Below are 7,500 nucleotides of genomic sequence, written 5' to 3'. Positions count from 1 at the left end.
TATATACGTAGTATATATACACACATTTATATACAGATATATATATATATATATATATATATATATATATATATATATATATATATATATATATATAACAGTGGGTAGACCGTCGACTGGAGTTGTTGGAAGGTAACTGTGTCGAGGGATCGAGACCCGGCAGTACCGATCCATTTATCACTTATAAATTCCCCTTCGGTGATAATTCTCCATCGGGGATATTCCCGAAGTAGCGTGAATTTGATATTAAACAACAATTGTAGCTTCATGATTGATTATATATGTGTGTGTATATGTATATATATATATATACACACACATTATATGTGCTTGTATACATATACTGGATACGTTTGTGTGATAATGAAATAAACTTAACAACTTTCACGATCGCTTTTAAAATCCCCCCAAAGAGCAGTAATCCCGAATAAAGCATTCCATAAACAGTATCTTAACTCACCATCAAGCGAAGTTTTACACAGCAAATAACGTCTTCCGAATTCCTGCCGGGGTTGGGGAGCAAGGGTTGTTGGGGTTTGGAGAAGCATTCGCTAAGACGATACGAACCCGGGATTAATACCTCCTTAGCAGCAGCCTAAATCTTTAACGAGACTACGAAGCCGAAGCCGGAGCCAAAGCCTCACAAAGACACCGTAATCCCCCCTCGTTCGGCTGATGACTTCTATTTAGAAAGACGTAACCGTGATGGAAATCCCGCTGTGGGCGTGAGGAATCAATTATCTCTGCCGCAGTAAATCCCGTTTCTTGGACTGACGACTCCTCAGAGGGGATTTTCATTCCTTGGACACTTCCGGTGATCAGTTTGGTCGAAGTCAAATCGCCGTCAGCGACCCCGATTTTTTCATTTCATTTCGTCTTTGGCTGCGTTTGTCTTCGAATTATAATTTCGTGTTTTCGAGAGAGAGAGAGAGAGAGAGAGAGAGAGAGAGAGAGAGAGAGAGAGAGAGAGAGAGAGAGAGAGTGGAATGAGAGAGAGAAATTAATTTCACTTTCACATGCTATATGGAAGATAGTAGGGTGATGGTATACATTACCTTTATTAAGCTGGAAGAGAGAAGAGAGAGAGAGAGAGAGAGAGAGAGAGAGAGATAATTAATATTCATGATGCATCATATCTTCACCGCACACTGGCCTTTGATGTACTAACACCCATTCAAACGGATTTTTTTTTATTTGCTACAGGGATGAATATTGAACATGTAATTATACAGAATTGAGAGATCTAAAAGAGCTTCATGCTTCAGTAATGCTGTTTTATTCCAATAGTACCCTATGCTTTTGATGAAAAGTAGTTATGATTGGCATATGGTCATATATGAATGGAGTTCCTCTCTCTCTCTTTTTCTCTTCTGACAAGTGAAACTAATTATTCTTTCTCTCTCTCTCTCTCTCTCTCTCCTGACAATATATATCATTCCACTAGCTTCCATATTCAATTTAGAAGTCAAACTATTCATTCTCTCTCTTTCTCCTGACAATATATATTCCACTAGCTTCCATATTTAATTTGGAAGTCAAACTAATTATTCTCTCTCTCTCTCCTGACAGTATATATCATTGCACTACCTTCCATATTTAATTTAGAAGTCAAACTATTCATTCTCTCTCTCTCTCTCTCTCTCTCTCCTGACAATATATATCATTCCACTAGCTTCCATACTTAATTTAGAAGTCAAACTATTCATTCTCTCTCTCTCCCATGATAATATATATCATTCCACTAGCTTACATATTTAATTTAGAAGTCAAACTATTCATTCTCTCTCTCTCCCATGACAATATATATCATTCCACTAGCTTACATATTTAATGTAGAAGTGCAACTCATTGTTTTCTCTCTCTTTCCTTCCGCTGCTTCAGCTCATAATGACATTACATATCATTCCACTAGCTTCCATATTGCAAGTAAAAATTAAATTATTCTCTCTCTCTCTCTCAACTGTTCGAGCTCATAATGACATAACATTCAACTACCTTCCATATTTCATGTTAATGGAAACTAATTATTCTCTCTGTCTCTTTGTTTCTAATCTTTTGTAGTCTCTCTTTAGTCCGTTTCCTGCTCATTAAGACAATATGAAATAATAAACAAATGGAAATCCACTTGCATGCAAAATTGAAATTCTCCCCCTCTCTCTCTTTCACAGAATGAGATACAGGAAGGAGAGAGAGAGAGAGAGAGAGAGAGAGAGAGAGAGAGAGAGAGAGAGAGAGAGAGAGAGAGAGAGAGAGAGAGAGAGTGAGTTCACTTTATTTACTTTTGAGAAAGAAAAAATAGAAAGAATCAGCCCACGTTTCACGCCTGATGGAACATTCATTCTCAAGTTCCATTTCACCTTTCTCCAGCAGTGACTTCTTATCAACACCAAACTCGACATTTCGTTGGACTTCTTATTTTGAAGAAGTCTCAGGATTCTTTCTCCTTTTTTGAGGAACAACAATGCAGAAGTAGCAGAGCAGAGAGTGAAAAAGGCTTTCCAATTTTTTTTTTTAATTTGAATACGACAATTACCAGAACGGTTCTGATTTCTATGAAAAAAAAAAAACTGTCAGTTATTTCAAATGAGAGGGCTTTTTTTTTTTCTACATCCGTTATTTCCTTTTTATATTTTATCAGAACGGCTGAACTGAAAGTGATGAGATAAAACACCAACTATGAATAAACTGTTTATAATAATAAAAAAAGGAATCATGAAAGCACCGTTGGCACAGCTGCTGAAATAAAATGATAAAAACGTCATATTTTTTTGGTTAAGTAAAGAATTTGAATAAATATTTTCAGGAAGAGAAACCGCGATGCTGAAATAGAAAGAGAAAATTTTTTGCCCTATTTTTTTAAATTTAAACCAGGATATCAAGAGTTCAAGTTTTTATGTATTTTTTTTTTTTTTTTTTACTTCGCTCTTTGAGCCTCCGGAGTGATTTTAAGAAAGTCGCTTTGAAAATGGCTGGCTGCCTTCTGAAATGCGAATTATTGGAAAAATATTCTTCCCTCGTACTTGCAGAGTGCCCTTAAATCGCATGCGAATATAACACCAACACCATCACATGACTCTCACCAACAGCAAGAGCAACAAACAACAACAACAATAATAATAATAATAATAATAATCCCTATTTCACGCTCTCTTTTAATAGAGCGATATAAATTCTGCATTTATTCGTCTGATTTATAAAAAATCATCCATTGGTTTTTTTACTTAATTATGTACTTGGTTATAAGAACAAAGCCAAGATAGACAAAAACAACCCAATTTTCGCTTTTTAAAAAACTAAAGAATCCTAACAGTGCAATTGTTCTGTCAACAAGACGGGGACTATAAGACAACGGAATTTTTGGGCAGAACAGCACAGGGAGACAAAACGTCTTATAAATCTGAGAAGACGGAGAAAAAGGTTCAGTAATTTGATGCCATTAAATAGATTATATGCGGAAAAGAATCAATGTCTAATTAGACAGGGAAAAGAAGAGGAAGAATAATAAAGGTGTACGATTAACCTGGGAAAAATAATTGAAAAAGAACCAAGGTGTACGATTAACCTGGGAAAAATAATTGAAAAAGAACCAAGGTGTACGATTAACCTGGGAAAAATAATTGAAACAGAATCAAGGTGGACGATTAACCTCGGAAAAATAATTGAAAAAGAATCAACGTGGACGATTAACCTGGGAAAAATAATTGTAAAAGAATCAAGGTGTACAGTTAATCTGGAAAAGATTGGAGAAGAATCAAGATGTACCGTTAACCTGGCAAAAATAATTGAAAAAGAATCAAGGTTTACGATTAGCCTGGGAAAAATAATTGAAAAAGAATCAAGGTGTACGATTAACCTCGGAAAAATAATTGAAAAAGAATCAAGGTGTACAGTTAATCTGGGAAAGATTAGAAGAGAATCAAGATGTACGGTTAACCTGGCAAAAATAACTGAAAAAGAATCAAGGTATATGCTGCAACAGAAGATAAGTTAGAGAAGAATGAAGGTGCATAGTTAAACAAGAAAAATAGGTGAAAAAAGAATTATGGTGTTTGGTTAAACAGAAAAAATTGAAAAAGAATCAAAGCGTTTAATTAACGAGAAGAAAATGAGTGAAAAGATGATCAAGTGTAAGAACTGAAGTCTGATTCAACAGAGAAAAATTTGAAAAAGAATCACGGCGTCTAATTAACAAGGAAAAAGTTAAAAAAAAAATAAAGTATAAAAGGAATCAAGGTGGTCTGATTAACCCGAAGAAAATGAGCGAAAAGGAATCACTGTCCGGGTAAAAAGAAGAAAATAACTGAAAAAGAATCAAGTATAATACGAATCACAGCGTCTGGCAAAAGAGAATAAAAATAAGTGAAACAGGATCAAGGTGTCTGATGAAACAAAAAGAAAAATAAGCGAAATAATAAAAGAGAATCAAGATACTTCATTAAACAGAAGAAAATAGAGAGAAAGGACTCCAAATGGCTTAGAATACAAAAGTGAGATGAGAAGAAAAGGTCGGAAGCATCCGATAAAATAAAAGTAAGCAGAGACAGTTGCTGTCGAGGAACCGGCCAACACCAGCACACCTCTTACAGGGATTGTTCGGAAATTTTAAGGGAAACTTTTCAACGATTTCTAGGAGGAGGAGGAGGAGGAGGAGGAGGAGGAGGGAACAGAGAGTGAGAGAGAAAGAAAAGACTGCCTTTTTTTTTTTTTTTTTTTTTTACAACGGTATATCAACAAATTTAAATTTCCCTTCGCTGAGAGAAGCTGTTTGGAAAACTGGTCAATGTGATTCGACGTACGGTGTCTCTCTGATGTGTGTTTTCTCTCTCTCTCTCTCTCTCTCTCTCTCTCTCTATATATATATATATATATATATATATATATATATATATATATATATATATATATATATATATATATATATATATATATATAATCTATATTACACATTTGTATGTATGTATATATATATATATATATATATATATATATATATATATATATATATATATATATATATATATATATATATATATATATATATATATATATATATATATATAATCTTTTACAATATCCTAAATACCACAGGTAATAACAATTCTTCAAAAACTTCACTAGGGTATCCTGGATCACTTTAGCGATCATACTTATGTAAGGCCTTATCAGCTATATTTCATTTGGTAAGTTTTATAAGCAAGGAAGATTCTGGGAATAAATTCAGTCCTAGTACGATATCATTACCTCATTTACACAATAAAATTATAATTACAGTGATTATTAACCGCTTAAGCATGTCAGAATTCACGCATATTTAATATTCATGCATTTTTACGAGAATCTCTGGCCAAAATTCTCCCGGAGCCACTCGTCAAGTCCAAGACTTGTTTCTCATGAACTCAAATACTAAACTCTAATACTTGTTATTTCATTTGGTAAGAACTCTAATACTTGTTTACGATATCATTACCTCATTTACACAATGAAATTATAATTAATTGTTACTCATGAGCTATTTAATACATGCATTTTTTGTTCCTCATAAACTCTAATAATTTTTGCTCATGAACTCTTAATACTTGTTACTCATGAGCTCTAATAATTGTTACTCATAAACTCTAATACTTGTTACTCATGAACTGTAATGATTGTTACTCATAAACTCTAATACTCGCTAACCATAAATTCAAATACTTGTTCCTCATAAACTCTAATAACTGTTCCTCATAAACTCAAACACTTGCTGCTTACAGCCAAAATATTCCTCCTTTTTTCATGAAACTATCAGATAGTCTCTCGAGACTTTTAATAAAATATCCCCCCTTCCCTTTCACCTCCTGCTTTCACTCTCTTTTGCTTTCACTTTCAGGGCTATCTCTGACGAAATGGACTTTCGAAAATATGCTCGTTTTTCTTATGCCCTTTTTTTAATGCCCCCGTCCGCTCCTATTATTCCTCAACAATGCGGGGAGCAAAAACCCGATCCTAAAACTTCCAATTTCTTACATGGCCTCAACTCTACTGCCTCTTTAACCTTTGCACGGTCTTGTTTTATAGACATTGACCCTGTACAAATGAGCATATATATATATATATATATATATATATATATATATATATATATATATATATATATATATATATATATATATATATATAATACAATATATACATAAATATAAATTTATATATATATATATATATATATATATATATATATATATATATATATATATATATATATATATATATATATATATGTATATTTATGATAAGCATTTTTGCATAATCCATAGGTGTGATGTAATGATGCAATTGACATAATTTTTGCATAACATTTTTCTATGACATACATTTATATAAAATGTATTAGTATACACTTACACATATATATTTACACATATATATATCATTATGTAATTATATGTATATATACATACCTACATACCTGTGTATGTGCATGTGCGTGTTTGTATGTGCAAGCTCCCTTCCCTTCAACAGTGCTAGTTGGGCTTCAGCAACTCAAAGGCCAAGATTAAAGGCGGCATTTGTAATGCCGGGACATCTAACCCTTATGAAGTGACGCTGGATTCTACATCAGTGATTTACCAGAGATTTTATCATTTCCTGACTGCGTCGTCTGATCTCCCAAGAATTTTAAGGGCTGCCTGAAACCTGTGATGTTGATGTTTGTCGTCTCCTTTGATGTTAATGTGTTATTCGTGCTCCGAGAATATTCATATGCCGAAGTTTGCGGAGGTGTGAAATTGTAGATTTAAAACGTTTTGAAGGGGGGGCGGGGGGCGGAATCAAATTTGTAAATCGTACAGAAAGGGATGTTTCCTTTACATGAATAGAAGTCTATGAAGTGAATGGGGATTCTTATTGTTATTCGATCAGTCAGTACCTGTTTTTTCTTTGGCAAAAATAAACTTGAACAAAACTAAAGAAAAAGTCAATCATTCATATGTGTTGCTCAGGGGCGCTTCTTGGTCTCTCAACGTAAAAATTAATTGTGAAATATTAAGTCATTTTTACCCCTGAATACTCTCTATTCTTCCAATGCCATGATACGTCATGGAATTAAAATCGTAAAGCGGACCTTGCTTTTCCGGCAGCATAAAAATTTCAACGGAAAACAGATTTTTTTTTAACCTACTTTTTTAAACCTATTTTTTTTACCAGTAAAAACAGTCCTTTACCCAAAATGAAACAACGCGTCAACATTAGGTTGTTTAATAATTTATAAATGGCAGAGAGACGCTTGTTTTTCCTTCGCAGCCGTAAAAGTTTGCCTTGAAAATAGATAGGTTTATCTGTTACTTTGATCGGTTAATAATTTCTATATTTTGTATAGGTGTTTATGGTCGTCAAAGGTCAGGCAGCGAGTGTCCGATACTAAGGTACCTGTGATGTTAAAGATTTTCACACAAGATATTTTCATACAAGATACAGAAACTGAGAGAGAGAGAGAGAGAGAGAGAGAGAGAGAGAGAGAGAGAG

General features: G+C 33.5%; 1 protein-coding gene across 2 annotated transcripts in view; it reads right to left on the bottom strand.

Annotated features, from left to right (window-relative positions):
- LOC136854213 (probable G-protein coupled receptor No18) overlaps positions 1 to 7,500 on the bottom strand; it is a 130,990-nt gene that overhangs the window by 118,732 nt on the left and 4,758 nt on the right. The gene's annotated exons all lie outside the window — the stretch shown is intronic.

This window comes from Macrobrachium rosenbergii, chromosome 28, assembly GCF_040412425.1.
Source record: "Macrobrachium rosenbergii isolate ZJJX-2024 chromosome 28, ASM4041242v1, whole genome shotgun sequence".
In the NCBI taxonomy this organism is placed as follows: Eukaryota; Metazoa; Arthropoda; class Malacostraca; order Decapoda; family Palaemonidae; genus Macrobrachium; species Macrobrachium rosenbergii.
This window is presented reverse-complemented; position numbering and strand designations above follow the sequence as displayed.